Genomic DNA, 20,101 nt, shown 5'->3' with positions numbered 1-20,101 from the left:
GGATGCTACTATGAGCACAAAGGTACATTATCTACAGAGCAATTTGCAAAAATTTCCAGAAAACCTTGGTGATTTCAGTGAGGAACAAGGGGACAGGTTCCATCAAGATATAAAGGTGATGGAAGAAAGGTATCAGGGCGGATGGGATAGACACATGATGGCTGACTACTGCTGGGGCCTTCAACATGATTGTCCTGATCATCAGCATAAAAGGAAGTCAATGATTTCTTTGTGATTATTTCTGTAAATATACTGAATATAGAATATATTGACATTAGGTATTTAAAAAATATAATTTTGTATAGGTAGGCATATCTAGTTTAATTTTGTCTAATTTTCATGTTTAATTAGTTTACTATGAGGTTATTATTGGGGTCATTTTAAAAAAAAACTAGAGCCAATCTAGCAAAGCCAATATCATATTTGAAATCTGTGAAATCATCAAACATAACCTAAAATGAATTTAATCTGGCAAGAAAATGTTTGTTGACCAGTGCTATAATTCTATTTAAGGACTGTCAGATTACAAAGATTCCATGCTGATCATTACATATTGTTTTTGATCAATTACTTGAACTTAAATTTCAATGTGTAATAGGTGGATATAGTTAGCCCCTTGTATGTATACACATCAGCATATATTAACAGTAATACCTTGTTAAGGGGTTGTGTTTTGATGTTATATCACTAATAAAACTGCACAGACCATAAACCCTTTAAACACTGAAATAAATTTAGAAAAAAACGTGGCGCCAAGATACTTAGGGTAGATGTAGGTGCTTGTTATTAAGTAAAACTTTCTTCTTTTTATTTCCTCAAGCTGAACTTCAAAAACTAATAAATAAGTAGATTTACATCGGACAGATTGATTTAGATATTTTTTTTTTTTCACATGAGCTAGTTAAATATTTGTTCACAGACATTTTAAACAGCTTTATAGTCAAAAATAATTCCTTGTAAATTCTTCCTTCTGACCTGTAACAATATTTCAGCCTGACATAAAGCACAATGGGTTCCTTCAAACTTTCATCAAAGTAATAGGCAGTCATATTTTCTTATATTTGTAGCTGTCAAATGTAATAATGTAGAAAGAACATCTATGAATTATCCGGAGAGGAGAATTTTTAACTGTAATATTGTTTGCAGAATAAAGTGTGCAATTATATTGAATTGAAATAGAAAAAGTAATTTGGAATTATTGATAGTCTAATATCACATCTGATGTTGTGGCTTTCTGCTAGGTTCCAATGGGATCACAGGATCATAAGGATCCTTTGTCATTGGTGTCATCATAGTTATGGATATCCTTTTTTACCTTTGGTTCCCGACCTCATCAAACACTCAGAACTGTCCATAGTGATGACATTCTTTATAGTAAGAAGTGATGTGTGATATGATTTATTAGAAATCCTACAACATTAATTTGAGAAGGTAAGTTGTAGAGATACTGAACCTGCTGGGAAAAGGAGTGATTCAGCTCGTCCAGCTAAAAAAATGTATTGTAATATAAAAAAAAATATAAAATGTTCGGAAAAAGAAAAAAACAATAAACAACTTACACCCTTTTTCCAGCGCTGCAAGACTTGGGGTATCGGGGTTTTCTTTTGTCCATAACAATATGATGTACAACTCTAATATGTATACTTATTACTAAGTAAACTTTTTCATTATACTCTGTTTTGCAGGTATGCCTTGATGGTAAAAAGAGATATTAAATGAACAGTTTTTGTTTTTTTATGTGGCTATTTAATGTTTAACAAAGGTAATTTACTTACCCTGGGGTAAGTGGCTATATATATATATATATATATATATATATACTTATTTACAATAATTTAATAACTCTTTTCAGCAAGTTTCCTTTTTTCCCTATACTTAAATCCTAGCTTCCTGCTGCTGTGTCCAGGTTAGCGTGACTCCTAATTAGTGTTGGTCGAATATCTCACTATTTTATTCAACAGCTATTTGATTGAATAGTGAGATATTGTTCCGGTGATCAAATACGGAATTCGAACACCATTGAAGTCAACGGTGATAACACAACTAGAAACAGCCACAGGAATAAGGTTCTCTAGTTAGGATCCAAACCCTTTCCAAGTCCCAAAAGAAAATGCACAGAATGTTCCAGACTTGTACTTAATGCATGCTGTCAAAGAAAAATGAATTACAGGTATTAAAAAAAAGCACATTTACAAAAGCTGTGTTCTAGAAATACCTCCAATCCAATGAGCTAATATGCAGAGGGCTGTTCTTTATATGCAATGAAACACAAGGTAAGGGATTTGTTGCTGCACACAGTGGTGTTGATTTACTAAGGGTAGTGGCTGTGCTGTGACTGTTCATTGAGCTTATTGAGTGAAGTAAGATTATGTTCACTCCATTCATTCACATGCAGAGGAAAAACAAAAATAACTACAAATGATTGGGCATTAATTGAAGATGCTAAATATAAACCAAGTTTTTTTCACCTCAACATGAAAGAGAAAAATAAGAAAAAAAGCTTGCCAGCACTTTTTCCCTGCACCTGCCTCTGTCACAAGCAGTGACAATATTTTTGCCTTCAGGTATGGGAGGGGGCAGTGACCCCCTCTGTGTCAAATAAACAATGACCAAGAAAGGAAGATCACCACTCCTCAAAGCATTTGACACCAGCCAATACTCAGAATTTTAGGTCGGACTGCAAATTAGACAGGAGCAATGAGGGAGCATTGGCTGGGTGAATATAAGGTCACAGGGGACTCTTTACAAAGACAACGTCATTTTAATTCCTTCTCCCACAACATATTCGTTGTCTAATGGAGGCAAAAATACACATTCACAGGATAAAAAAAAAATCATCCCTCCTTTTTAAATCAATATAGTCCCAGTACCCAGAAAAACAAATATGCCTACTTCAGACAGAAAAAGACATGAACAAAGACTATTAGCAACACTGCAGCAGCTTCCACCAGCGCTGTCATAAAAAAACACATGTTCTTACTGCCTTCTACTTTATTAATAGGCCTCTCTTTCATTAACCCTGTAAACGTTTTCGTAACTCTGTAAAGGTAAAGGAATCTAGCCTGAAAAATAAGTATACCTGCCATCCAGAGCATATTCCTTTTAGCCAGTACACAGCATACCAGAAATCATTAATACTAGACCTAAGATCTCTCTGTGGCAGCATGGTGGCTCAGTTACACTCTGGCCTCTGGCCCTTGCAGCGCTGGGTCCCAGGGTCGAATCTCTGCCAGGATCTGCATGGAGTTTGCAGGCTCTCCCCGTGTTTGTGTAGGTTTCCTCCAGGTACTCCAGTTTTCTCCAAAGTTCCAAAAACATGCAGTTAGGTTAATTGGCTTACCTCCAAAATTGACCTTAGACTGTATTAAAAACATATGCATAAGGTAAAGACGTTAGATTGTAAGGCCCTTTGAGGGACAGCTAATGGCATGACTATGGACTTTGTACAGAGATGTGAAATATCTCAACGCTATATAAATACTGTGTATTATTATTTAGACCTTCATAAGACCTGTATACTTTGCACTATCTTAAAGGGGCTGACTTAAAGCGAAGCTAAGGAAATTGTCAGTTGTTTTTACTATAGACAAAAACAAATATTTACTTCTTTAAGTGTGAAAAAGTGGGAAAGTCCCAGTGCAAAGATAATATTTCTATGGAGTTTAACTTTATTTTGTGATGTTTTTGGTACTTTTTTATCCTTTTTCTTTATCCTACAACCAATATGCCTTTCATTTATCTCCCCATATTTAAATTTTTTTAAACATTTGCTTATCTTCTGCCCATATTAATATATTCAACTAATATCTTCCCATATTCTGGGCTGATTCATTTAGGATTCTTGGTAAAGAATTGTTATTAATGTAAGGACGTGCTTTTGCACACAGTTTCTCTTTTTATTGTCACAGATAAAAGTTTCTTTTGTTTCTTTCTGTCTAATATACTATCTACCTAGTGTGTCTACAACTTTAGAATATAAATTCCCCAGTGATATTTGGCACATTTCTTTCTACATTATATGCCGACCTTTGGGAGCATCTCATCTGCCTCCATGTAGAGAAACCCTTCTTTAAGTCTGCCTATCTTTGTTAGTTAAAAGCACAATTTCAAAGCAGAGGAGTCAATTAGAGAATAGCTTGTACCTTTTACAGTGTTTCTTCTCAAAGCCTGCATAATAGGGGCTGGCATTTATTTTCCTCTCATCTATCTTAATCAGTCTTCTCTTATGTTTCTTGTTTATTTTCTCTCATGCCAATAATTAAAAACAACAAATTCCCCAATAAACAACCAGAAACAAGTGTGTGATTGAGACGTGGAACTTTATCTACTGGCAACAACAGACCATATAAAGGTTTAAAAGCATAAATAGACTTCTAACTTTTTACTTAATGTGGCATCTCTTTGGTGTTTGAAAAATATTTGCAGCTATGTCACAGAATAGAGTTTCCAATAATTCCACTTCCAAATTGTAAGAAAGATTATGAAGTATGACATAAAAAAGAACACAGAGCTATTTATTTTTCATGTGAATGGTGCTGTGAACATAGCTCACAACTAATAGATATGAAGGTGCAAAAAAACACATTTCCTTATCAATAAATACTAACTGAAGAAAAACACAAAGTTAAGAGGAAAATTAAAAAAAAATAATAATTACCTGCCCCAGGGTTTCTCCCTTTAGATCCAGACTTTGCCTTCTGCAGCAAGAATGACATCTATGGACCTTCATGTTGGAGTCTGGAAATCCCTAATTGTTTCGTTTTACCTTTTTTTGACCAGCTTTTTTATTGGATGGGGGTGGGGTAGGGGGGGTCACAGGGCTTTAAAACAGGCAGGTCTTGTATTTTTTTTTTTGTTTAATGTAAAAATGTACCGTTAGCTTTCATGAAACTAAGGGGTCTGTGTATTAGGGATTTGGTGGTCTAATATTTTCCATAATTCTTTAAAGAACACGTAACATATTAAGCCAGATTAGTCATTATTAATCTAGAATTCACCAAATGAAAATGACATATCATGACATTCAGCTATATCTGTTCCCTAATTGGTAAAAAGTCATTTCTGTAACCATTATCCTATTTAAGAAAAAAATAAATGTTACCTTCCTAGCACATTCACCTAACATTCTGTCATCCTGCTTTGACTCATGATGACTTGGTCATTATGAACAATTTACAATAGGATGGTAGGGCTTGCCCCGTTACTATGGAATGGTTCTATTTATTATGGTTCTATGAAGACAACTATACAAGTCAACCTAAATCTATCTCATAATTTCGGATCAGCCAGACATAATAAGTACCATTGGCTCTATTTACCTAGACCACATTAGTAGTGTTCCTTGTGACTCCATATTTTGACATTATTGGCTTTAATGTGCCAGTTAAAAAGCAATTTCAGGTAACAAGTGAAATCAATCAGTGAGCTACTAATGTTATCCAGCAGGAGTCATAAGCCCAGGGCTACCCAAGAGACTAAATCTTTTTACCACTGATAAATTTAACTGTTTGATCAGTTATCTGATTAGCAGTCCATTGACATCAGCTGCTGGAAATGAGGTGACATTTTACAAACAGTTAAATCTCTCATTAACAAAGGCATTTAATAAACTTTGTAGTCCTAGCCTTAAAGTGCTGAAGCCAGAAAGCTCATTCTGTTTACTTCAATTTAACTTCTATTTCATCCACTGTTGCTAGAATCCAGAGTACCTCAATAAGTGTTCTCTTCTACAGCCTTTGCTGAGTAAGACTTTTTGTGCCCTGTATTGTCAATCACATTGGAACAAATCTAATTCTGATTAATGGCTGTCTGTTTTACATTTAGTCTTCTATACCAGTTCCTGGAAACAAGCTGCAGATCTGATCAGAAAGGCTTTCAACTGTATGGGGCTAATTTGTTCTTATGGTGGTAAGGGGTCAGTCTGTTGGATTGCCTAAATTATTTTTAGTAAACTAATAGCTCTATTGCATCCCTCCATTCAGAGATGGAGATTAGCTGACGCTGACTGCCACTTTTATGAATGATCACAACTTTACAGATTGCCAGATAGTGTTCATCTAGTGGATCGCTCAATGATTTCCTTTTGGAAATTGGTAGTGTTAGTTTCACATAGCATAATATTATTTTGAGTACTTGGTTATGCACACCCCAAGTTCTGATCCCCAATTTAGAGTACTTGGTGAGTATGGTGAATAAAGCACTGATTACTACAATACAAACTCTGGGCAGCTTTCTCTTTATTATTAGGGGGGGGGGGCATTTTTATTATTTAGTCTTTATAAAATAACTTTTTTTAATTCAGTTTGGACTTAACAAAATCTGCATTGCTGCCACATTTTGAATGTTAAAGTTTCATTGTATTATACTGAGCTGTTTGTTACAATATTGTTTCTCACACCTTTTATTACTGTAATACAAGCAGCTCTTCTAGTTACCGGTAATTTCTTTCCTGCATGTCAACACATAAAGCATGTTTAGGAATTGCAGTGAGCAGTGAATAGACAGCTCTGCATGATGCTTGGCTTTCCCTGACCTAGAAGTTCCTTCAATCACTTCTTTGCCTGACACATTCAGGAATTTGTAGCTGCAATGTCAGAGCAATCCCGAAGAATATCAAATGATGAATCCTATATAGCAAGTCAAATAATAAAAAATAATGGCTGTGTCAAAGGTATTCTGTATGTTTTTTTTTTTGTTAATTATCTACTTAAGGACAAAGAAAGGTAGCAATTTAATCATTTCCAAACTTTTAAAATAAAAACCAAAAGCTTTACCTAGAATAAATCTATAAGACTTACTTCACCCTGAGCTTTTACCAAATTACATATTTTTAGGCTTAAACCAAAAAAAATATCCCCAGAAAGGGATGAGCTTCCATAATGATAAAAACCATGTTGTTATATGTTGCATGAAGAATTCCTAATTATTTTATTATTTTTTTTATTATTTTAATTAGTTCTTTAATCATTTATTTCTTGCACAATATTAGCATAAAGTCAAGAAGTAGCTAGGAAATTTTTTTACGTACAATATAAAAAAGACAATTTGAAAACACTGGCTGCTCACAGCAAAGGTCTTTTTCAGAATTGTTTTGGCATAGTACATTGGCAGCTCTTCATCAAAGCTGCTTTTGTGCATATTAACAAGCAGTTTTCTCCTGCTGTGTATTTTACAGGCACTGTGCACTGTAGGGAATTTATGTGACACCTCTTCGACAGGCACTGTGTGACCCATGGCAAGACAAAACCACAGGTGTTACAATGAACCTACATGATAATACAGGAACATTATAGGCAACAGGAAAATTATAGCTAAAATACAAGTTTTTTTATTCTTAATTGGAAAGCAATTTTTCATCAGAAATCTGTTTCCAATAGCTGGCCTTGACAACCCAACATGTGCAACATCTTAAAGAATCTAGATTTTCTTTGCACAAAAAATGACCTTGAGCATATTATTAGCATTATATAAGTATTCATTTTTTAAGGTTGAAATATAAATTCCACTAGATTTTTTATGTATGTAATGTGGCTAAAGTCAATTACAATACAAATGAATACAATAAAGTATCTGGAAATACATGAATGACAGCATTATCACTCAAATTGACAAAAGTTTCCATTTCATTCTCTTGGCAGAACTTTTCATTCCATGGTTCAAACCTCCACACCTATGATATACTCAGAAGAAGTGGGATTATTATCAGCATATCTAAATTTAGCAGGGTAAAACCACAGAATTAAAAGTTAAGACTGTTTGGGATAAAGGAATTTCCCCTATGTATTTACCATATGTTGCAGTGTTGTCAGTCATATTATAATAATCGAAATGCATACAAAAATGTCTTTAGTCCAGACACAGACCATCTATCTTATCAGATACTAAGTATGTTCTATTATTTATCTCTATTATACAGACTGAAGAATATGTTAGATTTTACTTCCACCACTTGATTGTAATGGGCACAGGTGAACAACTAGAGTATGCAAAAAATTTACCTTATAACGTATTGCTATACATTTAGGAATTTAGAAAATGACAGATTTGTGCTTGTTAGCAGTCTTGCTTGATAAATTATTATGCTCGAGTCTCAAGGTGTCTTCTCATTAGATATGCAGATATGCAATTTGCTATAATATCATCTATATATAATTTTATGAGCCCTTATTTGTATGATATATTGCAGCATTTAATAAAACCTGTATCAGTGATTATGTAGATATATCTTCATGAGTCAAAAGGTAACATTCCTGAATGAATGAGTAGTGAATCCTTATATGCACAATCCCACAACATGTGACAGATTTAATTTTTATAAAATCATAAAGCTGCCAATATCAAAATCACAGCATACAAATAGATGTTTCTGATCAGAAAATTAATTGAAACATCAATTGGATTACACTGGGAAACAATTCTGAACACATTTTTTGTTGACTTCATTTTTTAAGCTTATTTACACTAAAATAGGTATGCTGTTTTTGAAAGTGCAGTTGGTTTTCTTCTATCACATCAGGTTTTGTCTCTGCCACTTATTTTAATGCAATTAGTGTAGCGTGGATTTGTATGGGCTATTCATTTACACGCAAGACAGTGTGCTCAGAGGTTGTGCGTTGCTCTACATAGTAAATAAGCAAAATGTATTTTTCTACACTACTTTCTTTCAGATCATGTCTGCCTCTGCTGTTTCTCGTTGTAAGTGCCCAAACAACCCTGATTCATTTTGTTATATCTTTGGCAGTTTCACCATTCCCAGTCAAAGAGCGAACATCAGCACATTTGTAGAGCAAGCCTATTTGGCGTATTTCAAAGTTAAACTTGGTGATCAAGATAAGTCTTGGGCCCCTCATAAGGTGTGCAAAGTGTGTCGAGGGTTTACGGATGTGGACAAAGGGAACATGTGATAAGATGCCATTTGGTATACCTATGGTTTGTAGAGAGCCAGGAGATCATTTCAGTGACTATTACTTTTATATAGTGAAAAACTTCAGGATATAACAAGAAAAATAAATGTAACAGTATTTGTGTAGGTATCTTAGTCTACCATCGGCTATACACCCAGTGGGTCATTCAGATGAAATCCTAGTGCCGGTTTTCATTACACTACCCTCCCTTGAAGAACATGATTATGGTGATGATCTAGGTGACAACAATGATGAAGAGTTTGAAAAAGAAGAGAACTCTGTTCGTAAGGGATTTGATCAGCGTGAGTTCAGTGATTTGGCATGTGATTTGGGACTATTGATGAATGCTTCAGAACCCCTAGCATTGAGACTGCATGAGAAAAACTTACTTAGGTATCGTACTTTCGAACTAGAGAAATTGCATTTCTGCAGTACCTTAGAACTGACAGTGGCATTGTGTATTGCCATAACATACCTGGTTTAATGGAGGAATTGGGAATTCCAATCTATAAATGAATGGCGACTATTCATCGATAGCTCAAAGCGGAGCTTAAAGTATGTCCTCCTTTACAATGGCAATATATTTGGGTCATTCCCAATTGGCCATTCAGTTTCTATTTGTGAAGAATATGCAGACATAAAGAGAGTTATTGAGTTGTTGCAATATCATCATATAGGCTGCATCTGTTACATCATATCTCTAAATAACTTGCTTGTTTGCACTTAACTTCAGGAACACATCTGGAAAGAGGAATCATTCAGTATTATAGACAGATTTCTTTTGATCCATTGTGGAATACATAGATCTAACAAAAGCCAGCAATGACATGACATTTTGATTTCCATGCTCTTATACCTTTTCCATAATGCTCATAGAAAGTTTCAGTGAAACACAACTGCTGGTCAATGTTTATTCCCCCAAGTAGTAAACAAAACTGAACTGAATGTTAAAAGCACATCTCTGTGTTCATATCCTAAAGAAGTGTGAAATTGCCACTGATTACTGAAAGATAAATGAACATATTAGGCACTAAAATAAATATAAAACATTAAATTGCCTTGCAAATATAAAAAAGAAAGTTTTGCATTTTTTCTTTTCTTTAGCATCGGGACTTTTGCCAGATGAGTTTTGTTGACACAACAGAAAAATGAGCCAGTTTTAAATTATGCATCCTAATATTTGATTACAAGCAACTTGGAGATGCATCATTCCTTTATTTATTTTTATTATTTTTTTTGAAACAGACAGTTTTTCTTCCAATGATATCAGCCTACAGTCTATAGAAAAATGAAAAAGTCATTTTGAAATGTCATGCTAAATTTATGCAGCATATATAAAACACTTTGTTATTGAATATGTAAAATAAAATTAATGTTACATATATTGCATTATTCTTTTGGTTTGAAATCACTCTCCAAGGTATAATGGACCCTTAGCTTAGTAATTTTGGTGAAGCTCTGTTAACTTTATTCACCCAATAATATGCAAGCAAAAAGAGTTTTCACCTTATTCACTTAGCTAAAAGAAAAAACTAAGTTAATAACCAAGTGAAGCTGTTGTCTATGTTTGGAGTTTACAATGAAAGCAAAGTTAGGACATCAAAGTATGTTCTACAGAACAGCCATACCATGAAAAGGCCATTTGGCTGTGCCAAACCCCTTCTGTGGCTGTGTGGTACCACAGGGGTTTGATACAGTGAACAGCCTAAACTCCTTTGGAAAATCAACCCTACTGTTATACATTTGTAATAGTCATGCCAGAAACATCCCTATGATACTCAAGAGAAAACATGCATACCATTCTGATCTGTGAGTAGTCCGCAGATTCTGGATTGTAAGCTCTAGACAGGATTGTCTCCTCTTGTATCATTTTTTGTGTCTGTCTGTCATGTGTAAACCTTATTTAATGTACAGTGCTGCCTAATATGTTGGTGCTATATAAATACTGTTTATTATTATTAGTATTTCCATTTGTGTCACTTACTCTACCCTGAGCTTCCAAAGCTCACCATCTTTGGGTGGAGAAGTCTTTCCCCATCTCCAAGAGGAACCTTAGACCAATTTCATGTGGTCTTGCACTCATACAAGTAAAATAGAAAAATAGAAAACAATCTTTGTACATTTTTTAGCCTGCACTATTATACATAAAAAAAAGTATTTCAACTGTGCCAATGCATGTAAAAATGTCTTTATGGTGTGTTCCATACTGTACAATTTAGCAAAATACATCATAAGTGTTAGGGAATCCTAAATTAGTATTTTGAGCATTTGTTGGCATCCCTTTTATATGCCTGTGTGTACATTTCCAAAATATCAAATGCATCGATAAATTGTAACAAATCTTGAACACCAAATTTATATTGTCCAGTTCTGAGCTTGTAAAAACCTTGTGTCAGATTTCTGCAGGGTTAATTGTAATTTTTTAATCAATATAAGCCACACACGCTATGAAAGTTGCCAATAGAACATTGTCATGGCATGAAAAATGATCCTCTACTGGATCTGAAAAATATTTTTCCTTAGTTTTCCAGTTACGACAGTCATATGAATGGTTAAACGGGACAGTCAGCTAGCATGAAATAAAATGACAAAGGGTTACAGTCTTTGGTAGAATGCCATACCTCTACACTCAAAACAGAGAAAGCAGCTTCTTCTTACAGCACATATCCCTTAGCCAGATTAATCCATCTGTTCTTGTAAATTTACCATTGTTTAACAACTGTTCCCTAAAAACAAGCCTGTCAAACCTTTAGACAGGATTCTGCCAGATGGCCACAAATTAAAGCTTTATAAAACTTGAGACACATTTGAGGTTTGAAATCTTTCTTGTGGCTTTTAAACAGGACATGTCAAATTTGTCAACATCATCTATGAAAAATTAAGAAGATAGCGCATAGAATACAACATGTGTTGTTGAGTATTTCTAACACTACCTTGTCTACCAAAGGAGCAAATTGAAAACTTTAGCAGATGCTCATTTGTGAAAACTCATGATATTTTATGCATCATTTAGGAATAACTAGATATTTTTTATCCTTGGAACTTTGTACAATTTCAGGACAAGCACCTATTTTTGTGGTATTGAACCACTGTTACCAGTAGTGTGGACTGCTATGCTAACTGCTATGACTGCTATGCTAAAGTATAGTTATTTCATAACTTTCATTAGCTAGTAACTTGTAAGAAAACCTGCAGCTATGTAATGTGTTCAAATTCGACTTCTGACTGTCTTCTGACCTCTGTCCAATAGATGATACAGTAGTAGTTTGGAGGTTAGCAGTGGGAACCAGTGAATGTGTATACTACTGGATAGTAGGCTTTAGTGCAGACTTCAGAGAAAGGGTTTTATATCATTACAACGAGGTAGGTGGCTCCACCCCTGTAATAGATGGCAATCAATAACAAAACGTACTGTACATTTTCAGGTATGAATAGTTCGGCAGTCCACTAAATACTATTTTGAGTGGTCAAAACATATCTTTATATACACACAAAGTACTTCCTAGCTCATGCAGTTTAAAGATACTCACCCTTCCTTCAGATCTCTGAGAAAGGGGGGGGGATAACCTTATATACACACTTTTATATATATGTATTTAATTAAAAACAGTCACAACATGCTTGGTAACTATGGGTTTTAAGATCAATTGTGTTGTTTGTTTTGTTCTAACAGGCTGTTCATTCTCTTCCATGTGTGTACTAAAGGATGCAGTTGTAATGGTCTCTGCAGACTAATAATAATAAAGACAGAATAATAAAAATATTCTAAAAGCAGATAATCAAAACCTATTCATTTAAAAATGAAATTTATGGTCAAAGTACCATTACTATAATGACAACTCAAGGCACCTTAAAGTAAATGTCTAATGAGCTTCTTTATGCACCCTGGGTAAAACCCACAGTCTGGGGCATTCTTTCATTCTTTCTGGGTAAATCTTGTCTCCTACTCCCCTTTTCATGAACTACTGAACACAAGACTTAATTTACATAACAAACCACCCAGATTTTCCTGGGTCTGGAGGCTAAACCATGGAACAGGAAAATGGAGGTTCTCCTGGGGCCACTTTAGTAATGTTACTTTGTGGGTTCTACAGACATTCTTTTATTTGATTCAAATCATTATGCGCCTGTGTCTAATATGAAGTTTAGGATGTTTATACATTTCATAAATAAGCTGTTCAAAATTCAGATCTCAGATTATTAACCCTGTGAATTTTCTAGAAACTGCTATGTTATTTCTTTATAGAGTGACCTGCGGTGTAAAAAATTATCATTTTTGTATTTTCATTAGCATTGTAACCATGTTAAAAACAGCTCACTTTGTTCATTTTTATTAGAACCAAGAATATCAACTATACCTGATGATTAATCAATAAATAATTATCGGTGCTTAACACTGACTACTGGAACAAGCATCAAACAGTTGGTTAGGCCTTCTAGTCTGCAGAGTAGAATGTAATATTAAAACAAGCTCTGTTTTACTTTTCTTTTTAGATTTTTAATAAAGTGCAAACTTATGCTTGTTAAAGGCTGGTCTGTCGCCAATTCAATGGAGTTATAAGTACATGTCTTATGCAGAATTATACTGTGTACTGCATTTATTATTTACGAAATCCCATGATTTGTATTGGAAAATCATTGGCAATTTATTCTGTTGACAAGTCATAGTGGGCAGATGGGGAGGGGCTGTGACCACTTTGAGCAGAGGGACTTTTTAATTATGCAAAACAGTGCAACCATGAATGGTGGAGAACCTAGGTAAATCCAGAAAACATAGAAAGGATTTATTTAAATTGCCTGCTATTAATTGGCAAATGGTTTCCTTTTCAAATGTGCTGGATGACCCAGGTTCTAAAATTTTAGTCTATCTTTTTCAGTCTCATTAGGCATGATCTATTAATGCTCTCCAAGACTAGAGAGGATACACTTTCATCTGTAAAGCTGGATGATCCAGCAAACATGGAATGGATTAAAAGTAGTTTGCTATTTGTCAGCCAATGTTTTTAGTCCTGGACTAATGCTAAGTATGCTAATTATCCATTTGCAGCACCACTATCTATGTTCTGCTCCAATACAGCTTTGACAGAGTCAATAACTTTAGCAGAACATATAAAGATAAAGACATTGTTAGGGGACACATATCTGGCTGGTGATTTCACATTGTGCATCACCACAGGATCAACTCTCCTTGTTTATTCTGTCCAGCAGTGTTGCATGCAGCAGCAAGGGGGGCAAGGAAATGGCACCATTTCCTGCTTCTCTTTAGCAATGCAGCCTAATATGTACCTTCTTAGCATCCCCAGCACATACTCTGAGGCTGTGCAGGGCTGAAGGGGCTTTTAGAAGCAGATTAGTGCCAGGCCTCACCCTGCCCTGCCAAGTCTTTTTAGCCTTTTTGCTTACAGTACCCAGTTGTCTGTTGTTGTATTAAGCTGGGATAACCTGCAAATTTGTTAGATTTTTTATTGCTGACCCTTCCTTTTTCAAACCCTGTGATAGTATTCTGCATTAACTAACCACAGTGCCTGTGACTGACTCTGCTTTGTCTTTAACCATGGATATCTCGTCAGGTGGACTGATTATCTGTGTATGACCTCTGTGTTCTGGCTCTGTGTTCTAGACTTGTGTCTGCTGGAATCTTCATATTACATTATCTGTGGTCTCCTGGTCTTCAGTCAGTCCTCCAAACACCATGCCTTGTGCACAGAAGTCCTGTGGGCGACCACGTGCTGGGAAAGCACATTTGGCCTCCCAAAGCTGAGTGGTTGCTTGCTATAGGTGAAGTGTTCAGTGTTAAATTAGGGGACTGGCATCTGGCGAACACTGGTGCCGGATCAGGACCTTACCTGACTGGATGGACTGAGTTTTGTGCTGGGAGCTCCGGCTGCTGAATTTAGATAAAAGTTTTGTTGGATGTTCTGACTTCAGGTGATGGAGTGCTTCTCATGGGAGGTGTTCTTCTTTCTTTACTTGGTGAGTTTACAGGACATAAGAGAAAGGTTATTCCCAAGCAGACAACCCTTTGAAAAAGTCCTTAATATATTCTCATCCTTTGCCCAAGTTTAAGAAATGGAGATGCATAATTTATTTTTTTTCTTTCATTGTTTCATATTGTGTTACTAGTTGCCAAAAGGCAGACCTCTTGTAGTTTTCCTGAAAACTCCTTTAAAATTCTATGATCTTCTGTCGGATACATTAGTAAGAATAAAAATGTAAAGAGCTATTTAGAAATGAAAAGTAAACTTCAAAATTTTGCTACATTTTTTCATCCCTATTCTGTGAGGAACACGCTCCTACTTTTGGTATAGCAACTCTGTCATGTAGATGTGTTTGCCCATACTTATAGCAACCTCTAAAACCCTTTAATAATAACCACTTCCCGAAATCTCCCCACCATTCTATTACTATTGCCTAGTGAGGTTGCATATCAAATTGATGCAACAATAACAATTTAATGGGGCAGGTGTTGGTGAAAATCAGATTGCTCTGAGGTTATGTTTTGACACTTCTGGGTAGTTTCGGAACATTTTTTGTCTGAATGGTGAGGAATTCAGTCAAAGGGCATCTAGGGTGAGCTCTTATCAGGTCCTCCCAGGGGCTGGGGTCCTTTGGACACAGAAAGACCTCCCTGGTAAGAGCAAGATAAATGTTGTGCACATGTTTGCTTATATGTAGATGTTTTAAAATATACTATATTTATATATTTTGTTTACTTATATCTCTGGAACATGTCTGGGTAACAGTTAGTTTAGTGGCATGTCTGTGCATAGAGTGTAAGAGATTTTTTAATGCAAAACCCTTTGATGCAAGGTGAAATGCATGGTGAAAAAGCCACTCTGCATACACTTCTAGTTCTGCATTACTGAAGTACAACACCATTTTTAGGGTTTCCTCAAAGCTGGAGAGTCTACAAGACCTTATGACTGCTATAGGGTCTTTGTGCAGTGAAATACATGTTATGTGCTTTTGAATATGTTTTATGTCACATAGCACTGGACTTTACCAAATAATCCAACTACTCAAGGATTTTTCTTCCACGTAAACATGCTTGTATCTGGGACCATGAAGACATCTATCTCTAAAGAATAATGTGCTTTTGCAATAGTGTATACAGAGTTCTAAGATACACCATAGACAAACAGAACATTTACATAGATCAATTACCAAATGTCTAGGATTAGCTTTGGTCAGGATGATAACTTGTATGATACTTACACACTTACAAAACAGCAATGATATTTACAATAAATATTAGGTATTTGTAAGTGGCACATAGCATGCTTTTTTCTTAGTTTTTGATACACTGGCAAAAGTTGTACCATCTGTCAGTTTGTTCTTGCTATGTTTGTCTCAATTATGGAGACCTAACATTCTGTTTGCACTGGTGACCACTGAAAATCGATCAGAGAACATTGAAGTGAGACCCTACAACAGAAGTTAAAAGAAAATATTACAAGGAGAAATCATTGCCAGGCACACCTGCATTCCGTATTTTTTGACATTTTAACTTCCTGTTTGTCTCATTGGTACACAGACAACAAAAAATAGACTGGTAGGGGTTTTAATCCAACCCTACTTTATTAAAAAAGTGACATAAAAGTAAAATTTGTAATAAAAATTTGTCTCCTATGATTGTAAATGTCTGAACAATGAACTGTCTGTCTCCTAGTTACCATTTTTGTACAATGGCATTTACTTACAGTACCTGTATAGAAACAATACATTGACAAAAGAAACACATAAATTATACATTTTGCAAGCTTATAGTCAAAAAGAGCAAAATTGAACCATGAGTAAACCCTGGGCACCAAAAACGTCAAGCTGCCATTACAAAGATTTTGAATTACTGTGATTTACAAGTAAGATTGGTCTGAGTTAGTGGCGTGCCTGAGCTGGGTGACCAGAGTTATGTAAGACTCAGGACTTTGAAATGGGTCTTATCTAGCATTGAGCTAGCATATCACAGATCTTTAAGTAGACACTAAGGATACCAGGACCCAGCATGTGACCCTATTCTATGCCTGTATTAAAGCACTGCTAAATGTATCCTCCCTTCCAAATTTTAAAATTCTACAGCAGTTGCACAGACATTCCATATAGTTTGAAGGGATAAAAACATTTCATAACACATATTCTTTCACAAAGAAGTTAATATCGTACTTTTAGATTTTTTCTTTTTGCTGTGGCTGGAGTTTAACGTTAATAATGCTTGTAGTGGTTGCATATTCAGGTTCAGAGAAGAGTGCTTATTTAATGCCAAACTGCAAAAAAGTTTGTTAAAATTTTCAAAAATTCTCTAGTTCAACATGTTATAACTGTGATATTTCTGAACTTATTTCTGAACTTATTTGCAATATGTTAATTCTTAATTATCTACGAATGAGCTGTAAAGAATTTACATAATGCATTTTTTTAATTTTATATTTATTGTAGCAATGCAAAGTGGCTCTGTTTTTGCCAAGACATTAAAACTTACCATAGTTCCAAATTGTACAACTGTGCTACATTTTTTGTGCCCAAATGAAACATTTTTGTATGGAACAGCTCAAGGACACCGAACTAGCAAAGAACACTGTGTTCACAATGCTTTCCAAACTTTTATTTCTGACAAAATGCCTATTTCACTCCATATCCAATGCTTTGTGTTGGCATAGCTGAGTAATACCCACACCTTATAACATGTCTTCATATTGCCCTGTATGGCAGGTTTGGAAAAGGGTTTTGTTATACCAGTTACAGTATTAGGTAACAGTGAGAGCACTGGGTCTAACAGCCAGTTAAAGTAAGGTACCCAGTATCACCAGTGTAACCAGAAGTAGAGGTAAAACAATGAAAGCATGTGCCTTCAATGGGCGTTAAATGCATTCTGTCACCAAGAAAGGGATGCAGCAGCTCACTATTTAAACCAAGTTCAAATATTTTAGATAGTGTCTAGAATATTATACCAGTGTATTCAGTTATTCATGGCCATTAATAAAAATTAATTAGTAATATCTTCAGTTTATGGAATGTAGTAGTGCATTCCCTACATTTAGTATTCTACTGAAGTATTAGAAATAATTTACAATGTGCTTATAATCACTAATCACTTTGTGATGGGCATATACATTGAAGACTACATTTATTTTATGCTTTGTTTATGTCTGTTCTGCAGCACTATAATATAAATTCACTGATGACAGATAAGATTTGTGTGTAAATTAAGGCTTTGAAAACAATGGGCTGTTTTGGTGTAGACATTGTATTTCACATATGGTATCACAGTATGGTTTGAAGCTGTTCCAGGACTGGCAGAGAAGGATTTCTGTTCATTTTTTACTCACTGGCTTTGCTAATACAGCATTTACAGTGCAGGGTCATGTCATGCTGCTTAATAAAAGAAAGTGAGCATGGTTAATAAAGAATATATTTTTTATTGGCCTGAATAAGAGTCTTGAGAGTTTTTCGTGTCACTTCAGTTCTTAGGCTTATATTACCAGAATTCACACTAATGGTTTCACTATTGCATAGTTATATATTTGACACTTCATGTTGCATTGCTTTTAGAATTCTTGTGATTGAGATACAAATGTTAGATATACATCCCATCTGAAAAGGGAAAGGGGGGGGGGGGGGGTGCAAGAGTGATGAAAAGGCACACCCAGGCGGTAAACTGTTAGGTAACACTCAACTGCTGGTAAAGATTTTGACAAGCTTTATTTTTGGACACAAAAAGACTTAGAGTTTTGATTGGAGTATAAATGCCTACCACCACAACGTACAGGATTAAAAAGTTGAACTCCAGTCTTGTCTTTGGTGCAAGCACAAGGGTGCGGGCACCTTTCCTGCACTGAAATTGCCTAATCTGATCTCACCACACGCAGTCAGATACTCACCTTATACATTGGAATCTGAGCAAGACAGGTTAAGCCATCTTCATTTCCTGGCAGGAGGATCTCCAGCATTGTAAAACCATCCTTCCCAGCCAAACTGTTCCTGGCTTGTTCTTTTAAATTTTGGATTCAGCAGTCCCTGGGCTTTGATCGCTTACCCAAGGGATTCTTTTAAAGAAAATTACTTTATGCAATACTTAAATGTTCATTGCGTCAAATTCAAGCTCCTGTGCTTTGCTTTCAAATCCCTCCACAGTTCTTGTCCAACTTACATTTCTGACCTGGTAGAAAACTACTCCCCAGACGCTCTTTTCGCTCCTTCAATGACCTACTACTGACTTCCTTACTCATAACATTATCACCAGCACGGCTACCAGACTTTTTTAGAGCTGCCCCAATTCTCTGGAATGGTCTTCCTTGTCCATTTCACCTTGCTCCTACTTTCTGCTCATTTAAAAGAGCACTCAAAACCCATTTTTTTTCAAACTTGCCTATCCATCTTTTTCTGTCTTTTGAAACCGTCACTACTTCCCACCACTACATATCTCCCCCCCTATTTTGTGCCAATTCCCCCACCTACTAGACTGTAAGCTCTTCGGGGCAGGGTCCTCTCTTCCTGTGTCACTGTCTGTATTTGTCTGTCATTTGCAACCCCTATTTAATGTACAGCACTGCATATAATGTTGGCGCTATATAAATCCAGTTTATTATTATTATTATTAACCACCAGGCCGTTAAACCCAACCTTGGTTTGGGGTTAAAACACTTGCAAAAAGTGTTAAACCCAAACTTTTCTCAGGTGGTTAAATGCCATCACTTACCTGGTCCTGCTGTGATCATCTGTTCTGTTCTGTTGTTCCAGCGTCGTTCTCCAGCGTCGATCTCTAAAAAAAATAAATACCCGGCCCCCGCAGCTCCTCCGGACACGTCTGTCCTCTTCCTTCTTCTCCCGGCGAGTGCAGTGACGGGGTTTCCTGGTGACTAAACTGCATGCGTCGGTGCAGGCCGGAGGCGGGGCGGGAAATTCAAATAACTTTGTATTGAACTCAATACAAAAAAGCTGTATTGAGTCCAATACAAAGAAATGTTTATATATTATATATATAATTGTATTATATATATATTATATTAACTACTGTACAATTACATTACATTATACACTATTTTTTTTAAAGATTTTTTTTTTTAAAGATTTTTTTTTTATGTTTAAAAAAAAAAATTTTTATTATTAAATTTATAAAATTTTGGACATATTTCGGTGAGTTATGCAGTAATTCGGTGAATTATAAGTAATTATTGAGTAATTCGGTGAATTATAGCCTACAA

The 20,101-nt window shown here is 35.5% G+C and overlaps 1 protein-coding gene across 1 annotated transcript in view; it reads left to right on the top strand.

Moving 5' to 3' along the window:
- The window catches only part of UNC13C (unc-13 homolog C), a gene marked incomplete in the record, with an annotated part of 288,759 nt that overhangs the window by 258,717 nt on the left and 9,941 nt on the right, over positions 1 to 20,101 (top strand).

Source organism: Pyxicephalus adspersus, chromosome 2 (genome assembly GCF_032062135.1).
Source record: "Pyxicephalus adspersus chromosome 2, UCB_Pads_2.0, whole genome shotgun sequence".
Lineage (NCBI taxonomy): Eukaryota > Metazoa > Chordata > Amphibia > Anura > Pyxicephalidae > Pyxicephalus > Pyxicephalus adspersus.
Note: the sequence above shows the minus strand (reverse complement) of the source record. Positions and strands in the feature narration are given on the sequence as shown.